This window comes from Vombatus ursinus, unplaced genomic scaffold (assembly GCF_900497805.2).
Source record: "Vombatus ursinus unplaced genomic scaffold, bare-nosed wombat genome assembly UNPS02014798.1, whole genome shotgun sequence".
Taxonomy (NCBI): Eukaryota; Metazoa; Chordata; class Mammalia; order Diprotodontia; family Vombatidae; genus Vombatus; species Vombatus ursinus.
In genome coordinates, this window is record NW_020954576.1 from 11,891,762 (window position 1) to 11,904,078 (window position 12,317).

Below are 12,317 nucleotides of genomic sequence, written 5' to 3' on the forward strand. Positions count from 1 at the left end.
TGTCTGTATAAATGGAATACTGCTAGTGGGGGTAGTTTCTTGTAGTTTCTAGCAGACTTGCCTATGTGCATATACTTTGGAAGCTGCTGTTTTTTCAATAATTGTCTTTTTTCAAGGATTGTCTCCATTATAGATTCACTTGTTCTTGGTGGTTGAGGCTTAGAACATCAAACATGACCTTTGGTGGTACTGCTGAATCAGCATTTTTCTGTTGCCTTTGCTCTGCACTATCTCAACCACCTCTGAAAGGTCCAGGCTAAAGCTTAGGGCTCTTCCTCTTGCCTGTGATCACCTTCCCTGAGAAGGGTGTAGCTGAAGACCATTGTTCCTGCTGAAAGTGAGTTCTGACCAAGGGTCTTCAAAACAGTCAAATTCACAAGTCTGCCTCCAGTCCTGGGGTTATTTTTTGATTACCTGTGCTTGTGAAAGGAGCACAAAGTAGAGGCGTTGTGCTAGTGAAACCTCACGCTCACCCAGGGATATACCCTTTGCCAGATGTTTGAAGCTTCCATGTTGCTGTGATGGGGAAGGGCCCCCCATTGCCTGCCACACTATATGGGAAGTCATCAAGTTACACCAGGCACAAGTTCTGAAGAGAAGAAGGAAGAAAGGATGGAGTCACTCTTTTTAAAGTCTACTGAGTGGGAGGTTCTTCCTGTTTTAGTGGCTAGTCCTCTCTGATGAGAGACATAATTACTTCTTTCTTATATTGATAATAAATTATTGAATTATATTGAACTGAAGGACATTGTTCATAGATGAAATAGCCCATTGCTGGGGCACATGCCTTTGGATTCTGAGTGGGAGGCCCCACCAATCTAGAGAACCTTATAAAGAACTCAAGGTGAATTTTGGCCCACTGTGTTCCACTCTGACAGGTTTAGGCAGGGGGGTAGATCCATTGTCTAGATTGCCTGAGGCTGGGGGTGGTCTGGGAGTGAGAGTGATCTGTTACATCCTCCAGCCCCTCATTAGAATAGGTCCACTTCTCGTTATCATATTCATTCTTGTTAACTGTTAATCAGAGTCAATTGCTACCCTTAGGAACACCCATTCTTCCAAAGGCATGTAAGCTTTGAGTGGGTTCCATGAGGGGTCTTTGGTATTCAAGAGTGCCACTGACCCCTTTTATTAATTATCTGCTAGCATAGTTAATAAAATGATTACTCAAACAGTGTGTCTCAAACTTTTTATTTGTCACAATGAGGCAGTTTTGATTCAGCCTCCTCCCTACCGTATCCCCAGGCCATCACTGGGGCATGAGGGGCACTGAGGAGCCACCTAAGACTTGTAGCTCTATCCCAGATGGGCAGGCCGTTCCTTGTTGAGTCACACCTGTCACTGGATGGTGTTCAGGAGATAGCCCCTGAATTGTCTCTCCCGTTGTAATATGAGCTCTTGGAGGGCAGAACTTGTCTTTGCCCTTCCTTGTATCCCCTTAGCACAATGTCTAGTAGTACATAGTAATGCTTAATAAATATTTGTTCACTAACTGACTGATGGACTACCTTTCCTGACTTATGCTCCATGGGGGTGTACTCTAGTCTAACAAATACTTGCTATACTTCACATACATAATAAGTTCTTTTTTTTTTAATTGTCTTTATTTTTTAAAAAGAATTTTCTTTTTTATTTTTAGGCAATTGGGGTTAAGTGACTTGCCCAGGGTCACACAACTAGTGAGTGTCAAGTGTTTGGTCTGAGGTCAGATTTGAACTTGGGTCCTCCTGACTTTAGCACTGGTGCTCTATCCACTGTGCCACCTAGCTGCCCCCATAAAAAGTTCTTAATAAATGTTTGTTGAATGAATGAATGAATGGAGCAGGGACAATTAAAGTAGTGATAAGAACACTGGATCTTGGTTCAGATAGCTTCTCTGCCACCTGTATGATCTTGGCCCAAGTCATTTAACTTGTCTGGGCTTCATGTTCCTCACTGATAATATGAGAGTTAGACTAGAGCAGTGGTCTCCATTTTTTTTTTAATTTTGTATTCCTATAAAAAATTTTTGAGCATGTACTCCCAATATATACACATTTATGTATTTTTGGGTGGAGCACTGGGCTTAGATTCAGGAAGACAGTTCAAATTCTGCCTGAGACACTTACTAGCTGTTTGACTCTGGGCAGGTAACTTAACCTCTGCTTGCCTCAGTTTCCTCATCTCTAAAATGGGGATAATAATAACATATCTTCCAGGGTTATTGTGAGGATCAAATGAGATAATAATGGTAAAGCACTTAGTACAATGCCTAGCACATAGTAAGTGCTATATAAATGTTAACGATTATTATTGTATGTTGCTACAATAATATGTAAAGTATAGTAAAGCATACCTCAGAGATATTGTGGGGTTTGGTTCCAGAGCACTGTAATAAAGCAAGTATCATGATAAAGTAAGTCACACAAATTTTTTGGTTTCCCAGGGCATATAAGAGTTATGTTTACACTATACTATGTAGTCTGTTAAGTGTGCAATAGTATTATGTCTATAAAAAGATGACATACCTTAATTTAAAAATACTTTATTTCTAAAAAAAAATTCTAACCGTTATCTGATCCTTTAGGAAATCATAATCTTTCTGCTGGTGGAGGGTTTTGCCTGGTTGTTGATGGCTGTAGACTGATCAGGGTGGTGATTGCTGACAACAATAAAGTTTGCCACATTGACCTTTCCTTTCACTTGAACATTTAGAGGCCATTGTGGGGTTATTCACTGGCCTAATTTCAATGTTGTATCTCAGGGCATAGCAGGAGAGGAAGAGAGCCAGGGAACGGCTGATCAGTGAAGCAGTCAGAACACGTACAATATTTATTGATTAAGTTTGTTTTTATATGGGTGTGGTTCGTGGTGCCCCAAAACAATTACAATAGCAATATCAAAGATCACTGATCACAGATCATCATAACAGATAAAATAACGACCAAGTTTGACATATTGCAAGAATTACCAAAATGTGACACAGGGACACAAAGTGAGTACATGCTGTTGAAAAATGGTGCCGATAGACTTGCTCAACACAGGGTTGCCAGAAGTCTTCAATTTGTAAAGAATGCAATATTGCAAAGCTCAATAAAACAAAATGCAATAAAATGAGGTATGCCTATATGTAGGTACACTATTTAAAGTATGTGTACACTACTATAATACATAAAGTTTATATTGTAAAACCTTTTAAAATAGAAATTTAAAAGGATAAAGATGAAATAATTTTAAAATATTTTTATTTATTGTTACACTTTTTTGCTTCCATTAAAATATTATCAGTAATATTTTTTTTAGTGAGAACCATGTAGTTGAATATGCAACGTTATTTTTGAAAATTTTGATTTAGCACTTTGTATTATAGGGATTCTAGGGCCTGATTCTAAGTTCAGTTTATTCTGATACTTGGTTTTTAATGATTGTCACAGCTGAAAAGACATCTCACAAAGATACATTGATTCAAATGGAAGAAATACCTTGGTGGCTGGGCTTACTAAATCACCAGGCTCATTTTCCAGTCTTATCCACTAATTATGCAAAAATTTTTATTGAAATTAAGCTCATAAATTTTCATCTTCCTTGATGTCAATCAGTTTTTCTTACAAACTAATCAGAAGGTATCACATTTTTGTATTTTTAACAAATTGGTTCAAAACTCGCTGAAATTATACATTTGGAAGATTTTTTAGGCAGGCTAGAAAATACCACTTTCAAAATTTTTAAATGGACAGATAATGAATTTTTTTAAAATAGGCGATAACTTTAAAAAAAAACTTTAGTTTTCATGATGGCTTTATATTATCATTAACTAATATCTCAAGGCATTCAGGGAAAGGATGATAATGTCGATATGTATTTCAAATAATGTTCTTGATAATTTCACATTTTGGGGCTGATTTTTTTTTAAGTTGCAATATACATATAAACAAAGGGACACCTGAGAGTTAGACTGTGTTGGATAATGAATAGGTCTACACTGGTGCCTGGGGCAAAGTTTGTTGCAGGGTGGAAGAGAAGTAGGCTGCAGGGGACAATGCCGTCATAGTGGAAGGGAGTGGCTTGTTCCCTGGAGAGTCTCTGTCACATAGCCCATGTGGAGGGGTGATTTGGAATGTTTGAGGCGGGGGCGTCATGGTGATGAAGTGTAGACATACACAGCGTATTTCTTTTGGATGTGTATCAAGGGAATTTTATTTTATTTTTTTCCTTTTTTAAGGTGGACATTTATTGAGTACTCAATTATAAAGGACATTGTTTTTATTCATAACACAAACTAAAGCCTGGCCAAACATTTTTTAATTAACAACTAAACTTTACTTTAAAAATACAAATAAAAAAATGAGACACAAAACAGGATTTTTTTGGGTGATACTAAGGTGTCTCCAAAGCTCACCTATGGATAGGACCCAATGGGCGGTGATTGGGAGAGTCTTGTTGTGGGTTAAGAGGATACTCTCCCACCCTCAACACATTCTCTCTATTTCTCAGTGCCCTGGGACAAAGGTCTATTCAGTGGAACTAATTACAGCTCTGATAATGGGCCAAAATGTATTTATTTAAACACCTACTATGTGCCAGACACTGTGACAGCAATTGGGGACACAAGTCAAAGCAAATCCATGAGCATTTATTAAGCACCTGCCAGGCACTGAGCTGAGTTTAGACATAAAAGAAAACAGAAATGGCCCTTACCTTTTAGGAGTTCACAGTCTATTGGAGGAGAAAACATGCAAACAAATATCTAGAAACAGGATAAATTGGAGATAATCTCAGAGGGAAGGTATTAGTATTAAGCAGGATTGGGAAAAGTTTCTTGCAGAAAATGGGATTTTAGCCATGTCTTTTTTTTTTTAATGGAGTTAAGTGACTTGCCCAGAGTCACACAGCTAGTAAGTGTCAAGTGTCTGAGACCGAATTTGAACTCAGGTCCTCCTGGCTCTTTCAGGGTCAGTGCTCTATCCACTGCACCACTTAGCTGCCCCTAATTTTAGCTGAGTCTTGAGGGAAGCCAGGAGGTGGAGATGAGGAAGGAGAGCATTCTGGGTATTGGGGATAGCCAGTGGGAAAGACAGTCAAATGAGGGAGTGTCTAGTTCGAGGAACAGTAAAGAGAATAGTTTCATTAGATCAGAGTATGTTGGGGGAAGTAATGTTTACACATTACTGGAAAGACTGGGCTTGAGGTAGAAAGGGGCCAGGTTATGAAAGGATTTGAAAACCAAACAAAGCCAGAGGATTTTATATTTGATCCTGGAGGTAATAGGGACTTTATTGAGTAAGAGAGCGGTGTGATCAGACAGATTATTTTGACAGCTGTGTGGATGGACTAAACTGGAGAGAGGCTTGTAGCAGGGAGACCACCCTATCGCAACAGGCTATTGCAGTAATCCAAGCATTAGGTGATAATATGATGAGGGTAAAAATACAAAGAATAAAATCTTCCTTATTTGTAATAAACTTACATTTTAATAGTAATAAAATACATAGTCCCAAAAGAAGGAAAACAAGACATGGTTACTGAGATTTAGGCTGTGTCATTCAGGGTTTGGTCAAGCAGACCAAGGAAGGTTCAGGAGTTCGGACAGATGCTTTTAGAAGTAGACAAACTCCAATCATTCTGGAGAACAATTTGGAATTATGCCCAAAGGGCTATAAAACTGCAAACCCTTTGACCCAGCAACACTGCTGCTAGGTCTGTATCCTAAAGAGATCAAAGGAAAAGAAAAGGAACCCATATATTAGCTACTTTTTTGTGGTGCAAAGAATTGGAAATCTAGAGGATGTTCATCTCCATCACATTTCTCATCAAATGGGGAATGGACAAGCAAGTTTTAGTACATATGTGATGGGAATATTATTGTGCTGTAAGACATTACAAGTGAGATAATTCCAGAAAATCCGAGGAAGACTTATATGAATTAATGCAAAGTGAAGTGAGCAGAATTCATTGATGTAAGCAGAAGAACATTGTACGCAGCAACAGCAATATTGTAGTGATAATCAACTGTGAAAGTCTTAGCTACTCTGATCAGTGTAATGATCCATATTCCGAAGGACTCACTATGGAAAATGCTATCCACGTCTAGAAAAAGAACTGTGGAGTCTGAATGCAGATGGAAGCACACTATTTGCTCCCTCTCTCTCTTTGTTTTTTGTTTCTTCTTTCTCATGTTTCCTCCCATTGGTTCTGATTCTTCTTTACAACATGACTAATGTGAAAATATGTTTAATATGAATGTATATGTAGAACCTGTATCAGATTGCACGCCACATTGGGGGAGCAGGCAGGGAAGGGAGGGGGAGAAAATTTAGAACTCACAATCTTACGGAAGTGAATGTTGAAAACTAAAAATAAATTAATTAAAAAAAAGAATGCCTCCTTGGGGCCAGGGTCTTACCTTAGAAGGAATCGTGGTGTCTAAGTCCCCTGCAGCCAGCAGCTACACAGAGCCAAGCAAGAAGGGGAAGGGGAATATTTTCTAAGCAGATCAGCCCTTTTGATTTACATAGATCAGAGAAACATGATGGAGGGAGACAGGGAGATGCTTCCTCGCCATAGTTTGGGGTGGAAGAGCCCTTGATAAACCTTTAGAGTCGTATAAGGAATAAAAATGAAAGTGAGTTTCTGATCATAGTCAGCTGAGAGTTAAACTGAGACTCTGAGGAGACAGTAGAAAAGAGAATGAGTTCAATGATTTTAACATTGGCATCTGTTCCCTTCTGGTGCAATCTAGCTGAGGAAAGAGTTATTCATAAACATTGCTTGAAAGAACTGGCTGAAGGAGAAGCTACCATAATTCTAGCCGTTTCTGTTTAATATTTTTATCAGTGACTTAGATGAAGACCTAAATAGCATGCTAATCAAATTTGTGGGTGGAACTAGGCTGAGAGGGATGGCTAAAATGTTGTGTAACAGAATCAGAATCCAAAAAAGCTCTCAGGAGACTAGAACAGTGGATCATACGTAATAGGCTGAAATTTAATAGGGATAAATATAAAGTCTTGCCTTTGGGTTCCGGAAATCAAGTGTATAAGAACAGGATGGCAGAGGTATTACCAGGAATTTTTTTTTTACCTGCAGCAATAAATCAGGGCACAATGGCAGAGAGGACAGTTTGAACTTGGGTAGAGATAGCAGTTCATCTCCATCTCTCCTACCTTGACCTCCGTAGCCTATGAGCTGCTTTCCCATTCCCTCCCAGGACCTACCTTCCCTGGGCTCAACTTTTTGTCTAAGCCCAATGGGAGTATAGGCTGAAAGAGGATTAAGGAAAAAGACATAAAGACAATGGTCTGTGATTTATCTCAGGGAGGAAACACCTCTTCCTCCCACGGTATCAGAACCTACTTCAGGACCCTACTCTAATTACCACTCTGTAGGGTGGTGAAATGTGAATAGAAAACAATTCATATAACAGCCTGAGGTCATTAGTGGATAATTCTTGTCTTTTGACTTCATCCTGGACTCCCTAGCCCAGGTCTTCTTATTCAAACATGGATAAATATGATTATTTTTCATTTATCAGAATATTGATTAGGCAGAATATTGTCTTCCCCTAACACACCAGTCATGCTTTACTATAACTGTCCCTGCAACAGAGACTATTCCTTGGAGAGCAAAAGTGAAAAAGCCTCTAGCGTTCTTGCTAAAGCCAAGAACATGACTTATCACAGTAAGTGGGAAGGAAAGGGTAGTTATCAAATGATGTCATGGGTCGTGAGAAGGACTTTAGCATAAAACCTGCCAGTTCAAGGGCTGATGTTCTGTGGGGCTGAGTCATTTAGAACTATTTGGTGTGGAGGGAGAAGGAAGATGCTAATTTGAGGGAGTTTGTGCCAGATTAGTTGGGATCAAGTGATCTAAAAAGGCAGGGTAATTACTGTGTTCTATCCAGCACAAAGTCAGAGTACAGTGTTCAGTTTTGATATTTATATTTATCTACATATTAAGTGTGTTAAGTATTTAGAATGTGGGCGAGGCAAAAAGTTATATGTCTTGGAAAATCAGTAGGAAAAAATTACCCCTTTTTTTGCTTTGTTTTGGATTCTTTGGAAGAAAGATTGACAGGAGTCACATCTGCCTACTGCTCAACAAAGAGAGAAGGGGTGGGAAGAATTGTACCCAAATGTTTCCCTAACAAAGCTGAAGGGATAAATCGTGTCTTTGAAATTTTACAGAGAAAAGTGATGTGGGCGCCTGGAGGAGGGGTGATGGGTGCGCTTTCAGAGTCTATGACTTCAGTGTCTCCACCTAACAATTCATTTTTAATACTCCTTCCAACTGAAGATCTCAAAGCACTCGATAGTTTATTTCATTTGCTGCTTTGCAGTGTGGATTAGTAGGTGGAGAGTTGGCCTTGAAACCGAGAAGATCTGAATTCAAGTCCTTCCTCTGATCCATACTAGCTGAGTGACCATGGACAAGTCATTTAACCCTGTAGTACCCTAGGCAACTCACTAGAACTAGAGCCTTATATAAAGCTGTAGAAAATGGCCCTGTTCTGTATTGGTAGAGGGAATCTCCTCACCCAGGAGTTCCCTATAACAATGAAACTATGGATCTTATTTCTATTCTTATGTTGCTTTGCAGCCAACTCACAGCATAGGTTTGTGTCAATTAAATAGACAAAACTAGACCACAATCTATCTATGTGGTTTGATTTAAGCACCTAGTATGCTGAAGGCATTGGGAACACATAGGTAGAACTACTCAGTCTTATCCTCAAGGAATTTATGTTCTACTGAGGAGAGGGAGGATATGATAATAATAATAGCTAGCATTTACATAGCCTTAAGGTTTGCCAAATGCTTTTCAAATATCATCTTGTTTTATCCTCACAACAACCCTGAGAAGTAGGTTGTTATTATCTTTATTTTACAGATGAGGAAACTGAGGCAAACAGATGTTAAATGACTTGCCCAGGAAGCTAGTAAGTGTCTGAGGTCAAATTTGAACTCAGATCTTCCTGATTCTAGGTCTAGCTCTCTATTCACTGTTCCCTAGATACGAGAGAACAGGCATTTTCTAAGTGGCTACTATGTGCCCAACAACTGTGCTAAGTATTTTACAAATATCTCATTTAATCCTTATAGGATATGATGCATAGATGGATAAGTATGATACAAGACAGGCTCTGATGGGGGCAAGTAAAAACTTAGACAAAGGTGCTCTACAAAAAAAAAAAAAAATTTAATAGAAAGAAGACACTAACTCTCCATTTTCCATCTGCAGCTCTGCTTGGTTTGAATTCCAAGAGACATGATTCCCCATGCTAGATAAGCTGATCTTCTGAAATCTCATCATGCTGCTTAATTCAGCTTTGGATATTCAATAACTTCCCAAATCCCTCAGCCTCCTCTCCCCTCTGATGGAAGGGCTGGTACTGAACTCCTTCCAAGGTTCTCCTTTATAAAGGACTGGATCTGAACTCTCCAGCTCCCTCTCTACCTTCTTTTCTTTCTTTTTAAAAAAAGATTTTATTTTCAGTTCCATATTCTTTCCCTTCCTCCAGCCCCTTCCCCACCCATTGAGAAGGCAAGCAATACAATACCCATTATACATTTGAAGTCATGCAAAACATCTTTCCGCATTAGCCATGTTGCAACAATAACAACAGAAAGAACAGGAAAAATAAAGTGAAAGCGTATGCTTGAATGTGCACTCAGAATTCATTAGTTTTTTCTCTGGAGGTGGATAGCATTTTTCGTCATAAATTTTATGGGATTGTTGAGGATTGTTGTATTGTTCAGAGTAGCTCAGTCCTTTACAATTGATCATTGTTAGAGTATTGCTGTTGTTGTGTACAACGTTCTCTTTTTCTGCTCGCTTCATTTTGTATTAGTTCATATAATTCTTCCCAGATTTCTCTGAAGCTATCCCTTTTTGGCATTTCTTATAGCACTATAGTATCCCCATCACAATCATAAAACACAACTTGTTTAGCCATGTCCTGATTGATGGACATTCCCCCAATTTCCAATTCTTAGCCACCACAAAAAGAACTGCTATAAATATTTTTGCATATATGGGTTTCCTTTTTTTTTTTTATTTCTTTAGCTATAGACCTACCAGCAGTATTGCTGGGTCAAAGGGTTAATATAATATAACATAATATAAATGACATTACCACCTAAATTAGCTTATTCAATGCCATATCCTTCCTGGAGAGATGGGCTTAACACTTCCATAGTGTTCTCAACAGACTGTCATCAACCAATGCTAAAGTCATTGAACATATATGTCAAGTTGAAGTCAATCCCTCTCTAACCAAACTTCCAACTGAGGAAGAGGTATTGGATGCCATTATACTACTCTTGTGTGGCAAAGCACCTGGTGCTGATTGCATCCCAGGAGAGATCTACAAGGCAGAAGGTGACTGAAATCTTCTGGATTATATTGAAAGACAAGGTTATCCCCCAGGAGATCAAGGATGACTCCATTGTCCATCTCTATAAAGGAAAATGAAACAGATTGTCCTGTGAAAATCACAGTGGGGTGGGAGGGTGTCTCTCTTAGCCATTGCTGGCAAGACTCTTTTCAAAGTCCTTCTTATTGAGCTAATCCTTCACCTGGTAGATGGTCATCTACCCAAGAGCCAGTATGGCTTCAGAAAGGTCCAAGGAATGGTAGCAATGTTTTTTGCTGCCCAACAATTCCAGGAGAAATGCTGGGAGTAGAACAGAGGTCTGTGCACAGTGTTTATTGACCTGACCAATGCTTGTGGAAGATCATAGCAAAATTTGTTTGATTGGAGAATTTCATCAGTATCGTGTGCCAATTTCATGATCTCATGCTCATATGGGCTATGGATGAAGGATGATACTCTCATGCTTCCCCAGTAACCAATGGAGTGAAGCAGGGCTGTGTGCTTGCTCCCATTATTTTTAGCATGCTGTTTTCCATATTGTCAGACATCTTTAACAAGGTCAGCTGCTGCACTGACAATAGCTATTTAACTTGAAAAGGCTACAAGCCGAGATTAAAGTGGAGGGAGAATTGGTGTTTGAATTTTTGTTCATATTGTGCAGATGATTGTGCACTCAATGCAGCCTCTGTTACTGAAATGCAACAGAGTACCAATCAGTTCTCTGCTGCTTGAGTTAATTTTGGCCCAACAAATAACACAGAGGTTCTTCACCAGGCAGCACTGCACCGTCTATACATGGAACCATTTGGTTACATTTTGACCTTATCTTGGTATACAGTGTGAGATGTCAATCTGACTAGTTTCTGCCATACTGCTTTCCCATTTTCCCTGCAGTTGTTGAATAATGAGTTCTTGTGTCCCAAATTTGGTTATTTACTACTGTATATTGTCTACCTAATCTGTTCCACTGATCAACCATTCTCTTTGTTATCCAGTACGAAGTTGTTTTGATGATTACTGCTTTGTGGTATAGTTTGAAGTCTGGTACTACTAGACTGCCTTTCTTCATTTTTTTCCCCATTGATTCTCTTGATGTTCTTGACTTTTTGTTCTTCCAGATGAGTTTTGTTGTTATTTTTTCTAGCTCTGTAAAATAGTTCTTTGGTAGTGTGATTAGTATGGCATTGAGTAAGAAAATTAATCTAGGTAGTATCATCATTTTTCTTATATTGGCTTGGCCTATCCATGAGCAATTAATATTTCTTGAGTTGCTTAGATCTATTTTTATTTGCAAGAATAGTGTTTCATAATTGTGTTTATATATTCCTGTGCATGTCTTGACAGATAAACTCTCAAATATTTTATACTGTCTGAAGTTATTTTAAATGGAATTTCTCTATCTCTTCCTGCTGGGTTTTGTTTGTAATATGTAGAAATGCTGATGATTTGTGTGGGTTTATTTTATATCCTGCAACTTTGCTGAAGTTGTTACTTGTTTCAATTAGTTTTTCAGTTGATTCTCCTGGGTTCTCTAAGCATACCATCTAAACATGTTATTTGCAAAAAGATAATAAGGTTTGTTTACTTGTCATTCTGCACTTTCCATCTGCAGTTCTACTTGGTTTGAACTCCACAGAATCTCTCTTTTTTTTTTCATCCCAGCTCTTACCACAACTCCTGACACATAGTAAATGCTTATAAATGTTTATTAAATTGAACTGAATTGAACTTTTAGCTGGGGGCTCAAGGAAGGGCTTCATGGCAGGTGAGAACTGAATGAACCTTGAATAAATAGGGGAAAGCCCAAAGGGGAGATGAGGATGTACAACATAGGCATGGGGCACAGCCAGTGACTGTGTGTTCAGTTGTGGAAAGAGCTGATAGTTCAGTTTGGAACACAGAGTGCATAGAAGAATTAGTCAATAACGCAGGTCAGAACCTGATTATTGGGGCCTGGAGTACTAGG